The sequence below is a fragment of the Drosophila pseudoobscura genome, chromosome 4, assembly GCF_009870125.1.
Source record: "Drosophila pseudoobscura strain MV-25-SWS-2005 chromosome 4, UCI_Dpse_MV25, whole genome shotgun sequence".
Taxonomy (NCBI): domain Eukaryota; kingdom Metazoa; phylum Arthropoda; class Insecta; order Diptera; family Drosophilidae; genus Drosophila; species Drosophila pseudoobscura.
In genome coordinates, this window is record NC_046681.1 from 6,098,434 (window position 1) to 6,111,414 (window position 12,981).

The 12,981-nt window shown below is 39.4% G+C and overlaps 1 protein-coding gene across 8 annotated transcripts in view; it reads right to left on the reverse strand.

Moving 5' to 3' along the window:
• Positions 1-12,981, reverse strand: part of LOC4816424 (protein FAM102A) — a 57,597-nt gene that overhangs the window by 15,073 nt on the left and 29,543 nt on the right. For 7 of the 8 annotated variants that reach the window (XM_015181215.2, XM_015181217.2, XM_015181213.2 and 4 more), the window contains one exon: positions 2,202-2,250. The exons of the other annotated variant lie outside the window; for it this stretch is intronic. The gene's annotated coding sequence lies outside the window, so the exon portion shown is untranslated. The remainder of the gene's footprint in view (positions 1-2,201; positions 2,251-12,981) is intronic. 8 annotated transcript variants of the gene reach the window in all.

Sequence of the window (12,981 nt, forward strand, 5' to 3'; positions counted from 1 at the left end):
TTTCAAAAACATTACAGTTTTACCGCGTAGTTTTTTTTAATGTTTTGAATGGAGCATAAATAAATTTCTTTTAAGATTTAAGCATTTGGAATTAAATATGCCACTCTTTAAGTGATTCCTGGTATAAGAATTCTTTAAATTTATAAACTTTACATCTAAAAATCTTTCATTTACTTCAAATCTATACAAATACACAATTTTAAACATTACCAAAAGTAGAACGAATCGTTAGAGCCCTATAAAGACCCTAACACCCTCCTTAGCTCTTCTATAACTCCATTCGTTATATTATTATTTCTCCCTTAAATCATTTATCACTTTCAAACGTATGAATCCTCCAATAGCATCCGAAATAATTATCAAATAATCCTGAAATTCCTCCAAAATAATCTTCAAATAATCATCGAAACTTCCACAAAATCACCCTCCCTAAAGTGTTGTTCTTGCCACAAAATAAACCTCCTTCAATCCGTGAACTTCTGTGAACTGGTTCCACCTCGCAATTCCCTCACTTTGTCAGGCTTTTAAATTCCGATTCCCAAATCCAGTCCACGCCATAGCACAGCAGAAGTTCAAGCCAAAGGCCAACCCGACCACGTGTCTTGATTGAAAAACGGGCTGCGTTGAGTGATTTCTTCGTTCATCTGTGGGACAAAGCGTACGCGATGATAGCAGACACCGCAAAGAGGCAGAGAGAGAGAGGGAGAGACGAAAACGAGACGAGACTTGAGTCCCAAGCTGTCACGAGACATTGACCTTGAAGCCAAGTGTTGTAGAAGCCAAACAGAAGGCAGCAGGCAGGCAGTGTTAATGGAAACAACCCATTTTAAAGGGAAGTTTTACTTCACACACAAAAATACGAGAACAGAGAGAGAAAGAGAGAGAGAAAAAGCTGTCAATGCAGTTGGAACACCCACTCCTACACCCTCTTTCGCTCGCTCCCTCAACTTTTCGACATTTTTTGTTAGCATGAGAGCTTTGCACGTCACGACCTTTTCTCCCGTGGGAGGTTATATCAATAAACCTATGGCCTTTCGGGGAGCCGAGCCAGGCAATAATATTATATTTTTTTTATATGCCGGCGTCCACTCCGAAGAAAAGGTTACGAAAATATCCTTGAATGTAGGCAATGGAACTTTAACGAGCTGTGGCTCCTATTGCACTTCAGGGTCAACTGTACTTCCAATTAAGAGAGAGTGTTCGCAGAGATAGAGAGAGGGGAGAGAGCCATGCACATGGTTTCGAAAGTTTATCCTCATGGACGGATGGACGCCTTCATCTTTCATTTGATTATATAACTTTGTGGCCATTAGACGACAGCACAGCCCACCCACAGGCCACCTACTCATTAGGGCTGTTCTGCAACGGCCATAAACTACATACCTGCCTCCATCACTCGCCCACAGGAGCCCCCCACCCACGCAGCAGCACAGCCACGGACTCACTCCATCACTCACACGTGGCTCTCGCGGCAGACAGCAGCTTGTTGTCGTCGTCGTCGTCATTAAGAGTGCAAACTTAATTTCCCCCACAACTTTTTATACCCTTCAAAAGAGGGCATTATTCTGGGTTTCGGTGTGGCTTTTCAACACAAAGTAGCAACAAAAGGCATTTCCTTGGGTTTGTTTCAATGGAAATTAGTTTCAGTGTATAATTTGCAACTCCAAAGCTCATCTACAGTTTCTTTAACTTTATCCAGTCCAAAAAAGTGTTTACTTCTCAAGATATACCCATCCAAAGCTGCAGTTTCATGGATCAATCGAATTCGATCGAAATTAGATGACTATAATACACAGAAACCGTAAAAACAAATAGGAGAAGCACTTGTTGGCGTAATATTTATCCTTAACGCGATGTCACGCGTCATGCAGCATATCCCCTCGGTCGGCCTTATAATTCAACGAAACTCAACACATTTTAATATCATAATCATAAGTCCAATCCATTTCCCAGGGTATTAATCCCTTCGTTCTCAAAGCATGGCCTTCGTTCCCCCCTGATTATATTTCTATCTCTGTTTCTGTTTCTGCTTCTGTTTTTCCCCTACATCTACCATCTCTGATGGAGAAGGATGTGTGTCGCTGAAGTGTTAATGAGGTTACGCCTCCAGAGTGCCATTGCACCTGGTGGCGCTTGGCGCCTGGCTCCTGGCACCTGGCACTGGGACTGTACCGAGAGTACGGGTAATTGTGTCAACTTACCCGCATTATCAGGCCCCACTAAAAGTCAGTCCTCAGCACGAAAGGCCGCCTGCAAAGAGAATCAGAGGTTGCACGTTAAGTTAGTGTCATCATTAAAAATTGCTGTTGCTCAGAAATGCAAAAAAGCAAAAACCTCAAAGCCCTTTTAAACGTAGGCAAAAATATCAAAGGCTGCAGCCAAGTCCTGACCTACTTTTTACCCCGAAAGTAAAGTGCAACAAAAACTTGAGTTGAGTTCAAAATTGCGCAACAAATGACCCAAGGAGCTGGGCATAAAAAAATTGTTGCGCCACCGCCCAAAAGCAAGCTATAAAAACTGTGCAACTCCTTTTATGGGGATTTCTCATTTTGATTTAAGGCCCCGTCGTGGAAACGGCTTTTGGCAGAGGAAAGAGCCTGCCATGGCACATTTTTAATAGCCGGTTGTTATGTTTTCCGAGAGGGGCACAAGAGGGGCCTAGGCAGAGGAAGTCACTCTTTCAGAAAACTATCTTTTTCCTATGCATAAATGTGTAGCCTTTTGTTGAGCCATTAAGTTGTTTAGGAGGGAGAAATACTTTTAAAAATATGTATAAAATTGGGAGATATTTCGAAGATCTTTAGGGGACACATATGGCTTTTAATGATGCCTCTTTTGGAGGAATGTGGAGATAATCCCGAGATAATTCTGTGTTCCAATAAATAAAAATCTCTTCAAAAACTCCCAAAACAATTGGCTTTACTTTGAAGATTTAAACACTTTGCAAAATAGTCAGATGGCAATATTAATGTCTCTAAATTGGCACCAAAAATTTCAGACATTTAAAAACCATTTGAAAGAGATATTAAGAACACCATTTTGTATTTCTTTTCGGCTGTTTGTAGATTCAGGAACACGCTCCGAATTAAAAGCTAAAGAGCCTATAAGCCCATAAATATTTGGCGCATTCCATTGCCTTTCTGCCTTTTACAGAAGTCACTTTAAAAACAAGTGAATGAATGAATGAATGAAACAATTCGTGTTGTCGCTTCTAATGGCAAAAGCAAACTGAAGCCTCCGGCTTCCCCGCAATAACTTATCAGAAATGTAATAAATGAGTTTCCATTGTACATATAATATATAATATATAATATATATGGTCGCGTGTATGCGTATATCTGTAACGTAACACACACCCATGGGGCCCCCCCCCGCCGCCCTGCCCGCCATACTTTCAAGCTATCGCCAGTGTCCAAAAGCAATGTCGACGTCGCGTTTGTTGGCAGGCGACACTTCCAACATTCACAACAACGAAAGCATTTAAAACGAAAGTGTTTCACTGTCAAATGTCAGTTTCAGCTTCAGCTCCGGAGACGATAAAAAGAGAGCCAAACGAGAAGTAAAGCTGACAATTTCCACGTAATGTTACAGTGCTAGTGGCAGTGGAGCAGAGAGGAAGTGAAATGTGATGACGATGACATCATAGGAGACACGGAGGCGGTAGAGCCAGAGATTGGAGACCCACAGAAGGGAGAACCGGAGACCCGGAGACCCACAGACGGGAGACCCAGAGACACACCCCAAGCGTGACTTATGCCTGGGGTTGAAGGCGGGTTCTTTTTATTGGGTATATCACAATGCTATTATCATCTCTCAGGGGGAAATATGTATCTAGAGGTGAGCTGTAGATCCAAACTCATCTGATGAACTCAGCTGCGGGTCTCACCTGACACAGGCACAGCCATTGTTCGCCCGATCAGTGACTATATATTTTCCATACCAAAAAAAAACACCCAACCACCCACACAAAACAAAAACCACACAAGGAAGGCAAACGGCAATAATCGTGTATTTTTATAGTGTGAAAAATTCCAGCAAATCGAACGAATCAAATCGAAACGAATCGAAATGTTTATTGTTCTGCACTAGAGGAGTCGTATCTGATGGATACAACGACTGATAGATAGATAGATAGATGGATGGATGGATAGATTCCGCTGACGCCATAGGGGCGCTGACATGCAGATATCCAACAGATAAAGATACTATATACTATATACTATATACTATATACTATATACTATATACTATATAGATAAATAGCGACAGCTGCTGACAACGTCATTGCTCTCTCGCGAAATGGCTCTGCCTCTGGGGCTCTTCGCCTCTGACGGAGTAAACAAATGCTGAAGCGAGCTGCTAAACAAATTTATGACGTGGCTCTCCACTGCCAACATTTATTTTGTTGGCCAAAAACCGATGGGGTGTCCGCCGAGTGCTGAAATTAATGTTTATGTTTTTTTTTTTCGCAAATTAAGCGCAAAATGAATGGTGGGGGGGAATAGTTGGGAAAAAAACCCCTTCACACCCCACCCCACCCCGGTGCACTGGCTGTGCGGCAGGTATTTCCAGTGGCACTTGAAAGAGATCTTTTTTGTTGTTGCCTGAATTTCCATGGCAAAAAACGAGAGAAGCAAAAAATCAATGAAATCATGGCCGAGCAAACGATTTTCATGTTTATACGTAATTTGTCAATAATTGGGGGTTTTTTCTCTCTGAATCAGTGGACGGGAAATGGTGGGCGGGCCTTGGGGCTTTTGAGAATGAAATTGTGTGGAAAAGCAGGATGTTCTTTCAGACGATAATTGGAAAGAAGCTTAGAATGTGGAGAGACGAGAGAATGTCCCCATCTCTTATTCTCAATCAGCGATCTACAAAAGAGGGGATATTGCATTTTCCATTTGAAGATGCATCTGGATCTCAGAGATTATAGAAGCTATAGCATTAAAATTAACTTCCACAGAGATATTGGGGATTATAGAGAACAGAACCATCTAAATTTGATGAGAATTTTGTATCTAACATCAGGTTTGATTAAAAAAAACCATGTGGTAGTAAAAATCTCTCTTTTACTCACATCCGCGCGCTTAAGCGAAGCGAGTGAGCAGGGGGTAGCCGCATAATCGAGGCGAGTGAGCAGGGGGCTTTCCGCCTAGTGTTTCCATAATCATTGCAATCGTATTAAGATTTTGTAGAGAGCTATTTTCTACCCCTACTATCTACCCCATATACCATTTCCATTATAAGGATCATGCTCTTTTTTTATAGCAACAATGAAGTAATAATTCTCTTCTCTTCAATATCCAACAAAATCCCACAGAATCGAATAGTTTTTTAGACTTCTTTAAACTGGCAAACTTTTATTCGATTTCTTGCGATTACTTTTATATTTCGCCATTACTTTTTTACTCAATTTCAATATAAATTCAATCACTTTCCATCACATTTTCCAATGAAGCTTCAACCCCTTTCAGTTCCTTCGTTTTACATACTTTTTGGGACTGTTTTTCTTTGGAAAATGACTTTGTTTTTCGCTCTGGCGTCGTCATCGGCTGTGGCCCAGTGACACAGACCAGACCATTTGTGCGCTGGCATTGGGCCAAAACAAAAGCCAAAGCAAAAAACAAGCCCCAAAAAACTTTTAGCCCTACAAAACAAAAAAAAAAAACTGCAGTTGATTACGAGTCGAGGCAGTAGGTAAAAATATTCGTCGTGATGGCTAGCAAGGGAATTTGCATTTATTACGGGCATTCGTACGCCGTATTCTGTGGCAAGATATCTAAAGGTCATCCTGTTTGGGGCAGGGGCAACCCTGAAGCCGCATACATTTTAGCACAATTTCTGTTTTTATTTTTGTTTAAGGCTGCCACTGGTTTTTATTCCTTTTTAATGCATTACAAAATCAGCGAAAAAACAAAGTTACTAAACGCGTTAAGTAGTCGAACAAAAAGCCATAAAAAATCTGGTGCGCAATTTTCATGATGACGCAATGCAGCCCCCCGCTGATGAGAGACGGGATGGATGGACAGCCCGACAGACAGACAGACAGAGAGACAGACAGACAGACAGTGGGCTTCCGTTGACCCTGGTCAATAAATTACAGCCACATGTTCGGAGAATAAACGGAAAAACACTAAAGTGTCAATAATGTGGGCCAAGCGGAAAATCGCCAAAACGGAAACTCGTAGAAAGTATCATAAATATATATCTAGGGATATACGATATACGATACATGAGCGCAAATTAATGATTGAAAGCCATCATTGAAGTGACAAAAGAACCTTCGAAAGTGTCCTATATTTCCGAGAAATATATGTACAGGCCATGTCCATGGCTAGAAAGAGTTCGTTCTGCCGCTGAAGAGTAAAGAAAACAGTTCAAGGAAGTTCTTTTGTTTGCCAATGTGTTTTAGTGGAAAAGTTGATAAGATACGAGGGCACTAGTCGCCTCAAAGCGAGTGCAATGCTTCTTAGAACAGGAACAAGCCAGTGGGAAAGCAATCAATTACTCATGATATATTCGTTTACCCAAGAGCAAATTACTGTCAGTTATGTGTGTGTCTATATGTAGATTCATTATCTAGATTTATTACACAGTAGTTTCATTGGTTTTTGGGTGTGGAAAAATGGTAAATAAGTCATCAATGTCCTGGGGGAAATTATTGCCGTAGGGACCTCCCCCTTCTTTAACCCATTAAATATGGCCGCGCACTATTATGCCCTAAATATGCTATACTTCAAAGCAAAAATATACGTAAAATATACCATAATAAAAAAAAAACAGAAACAAAAACTAGCTGAAAATATACTACAAATATTTTAAGAATAAACTAGATAATATAATAATAAATAATAAACTTATAAATACTAAATAATATACTAAGTAATGCCAAGAAAAAAATATTAATAAATACTAGGTAATACACTTATAAATTTTAAATAATAAACTAATAAATAATTAATTACTAAATACTAAATAATATACTAATAAATGAAAAATAATATAATAATAAATCCAAAATAATACACTAATAAATTCTAAATAATATACTGATAAATATTAAATAATGCACAAATAAATACTAAATGATAAAATAATTAATATAAGAATTTATATAATAATTTATATAATAATTTATATAATAATTTATATAATAATTTATATAATAATTTATATAATAATTAATATAATAATTAATATACCAATAAGTTGTGAATTATATACTTATAGATACTAAACAATGTATGAACAAATACCAAGACAGTAACAAAAAAATATACAAAAATACTACTGAAAATATACTCAAGAAATAAACTTTTAAAAAATACTATAAATATGCCAAAACAAAACTCGAAATAAATGTAAAAAAAAAAAATACCAAAACAACACAAAAAAATATAGAAATATAATTCTTTAAAATAAACTAATTGGAATACACACTCGTTTAAGGTAAAAAATATGTAAACATATGGTTTTCCGCCTATGTACGTCAATAAACCAAAAGATCAACGTACCCCAAAAAAAAGAGGAAAAAAAAACTAAAATCAATCAGATACGAGACTAACGTTAAATGCCGTCTAGTTCCGTCATTGATAACCCCGAAATCTATTTGTATAAACACTTATTATGCCAGATTGTGCCTGCCGACTATAATTAAAGCCCAATAAAAGCCCCCGCTCCAAGAGTGTGGCTCTTATCAGCCCTTAGCGCACACAGACAAGTCGGTCAGAGGAGCGAATGCCCAGGGCTTTGAGCTTTTATCAGTGGAAGAGACAGAGGACAGGGGAAATAGTGTTTTCCTATAGGCTTAATCTCTAAAGTTCAGGCGAGCGATCCACTAATGTAAACAAAGTTCTGTGATATCAAAAAAAATTGATATCAGAAATTTCCGCGTGCGAATAACCATCGCTCAAGTGGCGGTAATACGGGGAGAAATCTCCTTCAAAGGTGCTTCTTAAATTGAAAAACCTTTCAAGCCCGTACTTTGACAAATCCCGCCATTCCACAGTCGCCATTCGCCATTCACCATTCGCCTGACTAATGCCTATTAAATCCCTGTGCAACGGAAGGTCGTTACATCCGACAGCAGGATTACGTGGAGGAGGAGGAGGAGGAGGAGCTTTGAGTAAACACGACCTTCGAGGCGAAGTCCGGTGCAAAATTACAGTAGAATTAATAGAAATTGCATCGTGCAGAACATCAAAGAGAACCCGAAGCCGAAGCCAAAGCCCAAGCCAAAACAGGCGATAAAAAATACCCTCTCTTTAACGATATGCCATATACACAGGCGGGTTTATTGTTCAGATTTGCCAGCTATAAAAATGTTTTGATATTTGTAGAAAATTAAAACTTATTTCGTAAGCAATAAAATCAAGTGCAGAAATTATATGATCCGCAATATGAAAGGAACTGAACTTTTTCGAGTATTATTCCGAAAAAGGAGAACTTGGGAAATACATTTATGATCGGAATAATACACCAGATATCTGGAATAGTAATAGGGAATTTTTTGGGTTTATTTTACATATTCAAATTTTTTATTATTATTTTTTTTGTATTTTATTATTTTTATTTTATTATATTTATTTTATTATATTTATATATTATATTTATTTTATTATATTTATATATTATATTTATTTTACTATATTTATTTTATTATATTAATTTTATATTTTTTATTATGTTTTATTTATTTTATTATTTTTCATAATCATATTTTCCACATATTGATTATTATTAAATAAATGCTGTTCTCTGGACGCAAAGTATTAGTTTATACGATTTACTTGACAGTTTACAATCTACAATCTATAATCCAAAAGAAGCCCTAAAAATGTTACTCTTTGAATCGAAAAAGATCTCAAATCTAAGATATTCTGTTGTCAATAATCCTCTTTCTATTCCCCGAATCTCTTGATAGGGTATTCCTCTGCTTCAAAAACCAGTAAAAAAGGTGCCGTCTGACATTTGTTTTAATGCATTATTTATGCCCCCCATCCGTGCTGAGTGTCCTGTTGTGCAAGCTTCTGTTTCTATTTGTGTTCCATCCATCCGACTGATGTCCTGAAGGGGGAGCAGTTCTTGGGGGCGGAGTTCAGGAGCTGTCTGTTGTCTTTGCGGAGCAGTTCTAGTGCTCTGCACGGGGGGATGGGATGTTCGAGGGGCTGTGGGGCTCTCCTTTTTCTATATAAAGACCTTGCACCTTTGCGTGTCTATGAGCACGGCGTGCCACCCTGCACTAACTGCATTTTAATTGTGCCCTGAAACTGATTGTCGGCGCTAATGACGTTGAGAACATGAGAGACCAGCGAAACAGGGAAAATCGTAACAGAAAGCCACTGCGGGAAAGGAAAAATCAATGAAAAATAGAGAGGAGAGGAGAGGACAGAAGAGAAGAGTGAAGAGGAGTAATATTACGGCTGAATGGGCAAACACACGCTACACACAATTTCACTTTCAATTTTCAGGCTATTTTCAAGGCAATTTCCGTTTTAGATTGCGCCCCGCCCCCGTCTCCGTGCCCCCCTAAAAAAGGTCACAAATATCATTGAAAAAATAAGCAACTACAAATCCAAATCGAAATTTGCATAAACATCCGGCTGGGCGACTTTTGTCAGAGGTCTAGCTGTGGCATGCAACCGAATTAATTTTCGAAATCTAAAACTAAGCTTTTCTATTGTATGGAGGGGCGGATCCAGGTATAGAGGTGTATAGGGGTGTACGGGGGGGTTCTTGGACTCCTCGTAATTATTACTTTTATTCTCTTGTTTTTACTGTTTTTTACTGCCGCTGTTGCCGTCGGACGTGACTGGAATTGTAAATTGAAATGCTTTTGATTTTGCTTTTTGTGTGTGTTGAATTGCAGTCCGAAAAAACAGCAAGGCACGTCTGCAATTTAATGCGAGAAGCTCTGGCCCCCCAGCCAGCCAGCCAGCAGTGGAATGTTGTCAGGGAAGGGGAATGCCCCTCAGGAGAGGCACACGGCGGAGTGGACTCTGTCCACAGCTTCTGTTTGTAAATGGATTCTAAGGGGACACATATGTGCACGGAGGCACAATTTATGTGAAAGGATTGCCACATTCCTGTGTCCGTTCTTTGTGCGTGGGCTCCACACGCGCTCCTGGTGGGTGTTTTCTGTGAAAAGCGAAAATCTAGAGCACCACTGAGGAAATGGAAGTGGAAGTGGAAATGGAAGTGCCTCGTAAAGTCAAAGTCGAATGCATGTATTGAAAGAAATACCTTATGGAATAAAGAGCTGCTGCTGCACATGGAAGTGCATAATGTTGCCAGAAGGGGAATGAATGAAAGGAGTTCAGTAAACCCAATGAAAGCGACAATCCATAAAGGAAAGTACCAGCCAGACGAGAGATGGAATGGATGAATGGAGAGTTTTTAGGGAGGGGCGATCCAAGAAAGGTTACGCGTGGGACTTGCAGACAAAGAAGGGATTGCTCAAGGAGGAGTATTAAAGGTGTTTTCATCGTCTGAAACATGTTCCAACTACTTTTATGAATAGTTTAGCACAGGAACGAAGCGTTTACAGTCCCCAAACAGGAAATATTTTTTAATTCACATTTTTCGCATCACTTTTCACATTTAAATCTTAAGGTAAATCCCCCAAAACTCATTCTAGTAATCTCTTTTTAAAACTATCTCCTTACAACATTTATCTTTTGTCGTACACAAAAAACTTCTGCAAATACCACAGGGAAACAAACAATTTACCATTTCATGGGCCTTTCATCTCTGCCAGCCCCCAGCCCCCAGCCCCCATCCCCCAGCTCCCAAGTGGCGACAGCACCTGTCCCTTGTCCCTTGTCCCCTGCGGCGAAGGGGAAACTTTTTTCCTGCCTCACAAAACAAATTGTTTAACTTGTGCAAATATTTTGCTCGTGTCTGACAAGAAGATGGCATTCTCCGAGCGAGCAATGCATTGCCAGGCCACCAGACTAGAGAAAACTATGGTTCCCTGGGGTTTCCTAAGGCATTGACTCTTACAGATATTTCGGGACTAATTACTGACCTCAAAACAATAATTAACAATTGCCAGAAAACAATAATAAACTCTTGTGTGGTGTGTGCATATCATTAGCAAATGCCAAGCGGAGCGTGAAGGTTTTCACTCCAAAAATAAACAGCAAGAAAGTATGGGTAGAAGAGACTGTTTCTAGGGAAAAGAATGTACGATATAGCTATCATATCTGGGATTTCCAATGTTCTTTTTAGGGATTACAGGGAATACATACCTTAGCTATTGTGTCCACCATTCTTTGACTTCCCTTTTTAGCCGAAAAACAGCCCTTACAGACTCTGATTGAATGCTGATCCAAAATAGAGGCATAATACTTCGAAGAGGCTTTCCGTTTCCCCCTTTAAGCATCTGTAAAAATCATAATACCCTCCCTCAAAGGGTATATACACATGTCTCAAGTGTAGTACATTCTTTTTTTTACGACTCCCACAATTTTCGGCAAAAAGTCTTTGTGTGAATTATGGCCTGGCAACAAAAGTAGCAAAAAACAGAGTAAAACAAAAGGTCGACTCATGCACCGGAACGGTGTCTGCACCCCGTGCCACCCACCTGCCGCCTGCTCGCAGAGACATAGATACAGATATATTTGTTTTTGTATTATTAATTAGTCTTTCGAATGAGTCACGTAAGCGATATGATTATCGTGTACTAAAAATGAAATTTGTTCTGTGTGAAACGCGATAATAAAAGCAAAAGCGAAATATTTTCGAGGGTTCTGTGTCTCTTTTGCCCAGATAAAAAATGGTGCTAAAAACGAGGAAATGTCAAATAAATTGGTACTTCCATGACTCATTCCGGGGTCGCTTGATAAAGAAATTGTGTTCGAAACAATTATCTACACGTGTCGCTGTGTAATATTGCCTCCCCAGAGATTCCCTGGCATTCCTCTAGAGATTAATTGAGAAGAGAAGACAGCTTCCTTCCTGTAGATACATTCTTTCAGCTTTGGAGAATTATCTGTAGAGATTCTTGTGGTTTTGCACTTCCTCCCCAAAGATTCTTTGGGATATTTTTGTGTCTAAATTTAACTTAATAGAAATCATTAGAAATTAAAGGGGTTTCCCTTTCCGTAATTCAATTTTCAATTCTATTTTGGAGTGTTCCAATATTTAGAATCGCTTTTTTCAGCATTAAACCCCCCCAAAAAAAAAGGTCATATATCCCTGATCCCTCTTTTTATCTCGATTCCAAGTTTTGTATTAATTTTTCATTGGAACACAACTTTTAAAAGAAAAATAGTTACTCAAAAAAGAGTTTTTACAAAGAATCTGTTCATTAATATTCCATTCAAAGAATCTTTCTATTACAACTATTTCCATTTCTCCTTTTGGTAATACCATTTGCGATTAAACAGTGAGTCACATCACTGTAAGTCATTTGCTTAGCAAGACCAATGCTCCACATTATGTGGCAAGGTTCCCCCGCCCCCATCGCGATGCCATCGCGGGGCAATCTTCGTCATCAGTCAACTATTTTCCAAGTGCCCCACCACCAGCTCTAATCTGGGCGTTCAAGTGCGAACGGAGCGCGTATTATGATTCAGATTAAAAACAAGCGATCGATCATTATGTGGTGCTAAACAAGAGACCCAGAGACCCACCAGGCAGGGGCCCCTCTGCCTCTCTTTAAAGTGGGGCGGGCGTGACTCAGTCCCTCAGCCGTTGCAAATTGTATTTTCTTTTATGGCCAGCACATGTGTCGCCCCCCCAGAGAACCAATTAGAGAGAAAAACTACTCGCAGATAAGGGACAGAGTACTCCAGCAACAAACGAGACCCGTGCCAGATCGTAACTCAAATGCAAATGTTTGCAGTTGTTAAAATTAAATTCATAAGCAAATATACGTCACACGGCCTTGTCTGACCTTCAAGTGGGTCGCAACCGAATAGATGGAGACGGGAGACAGGAGACAGTAGATAGAGTTGCAGATATTTGTACGACAGATAA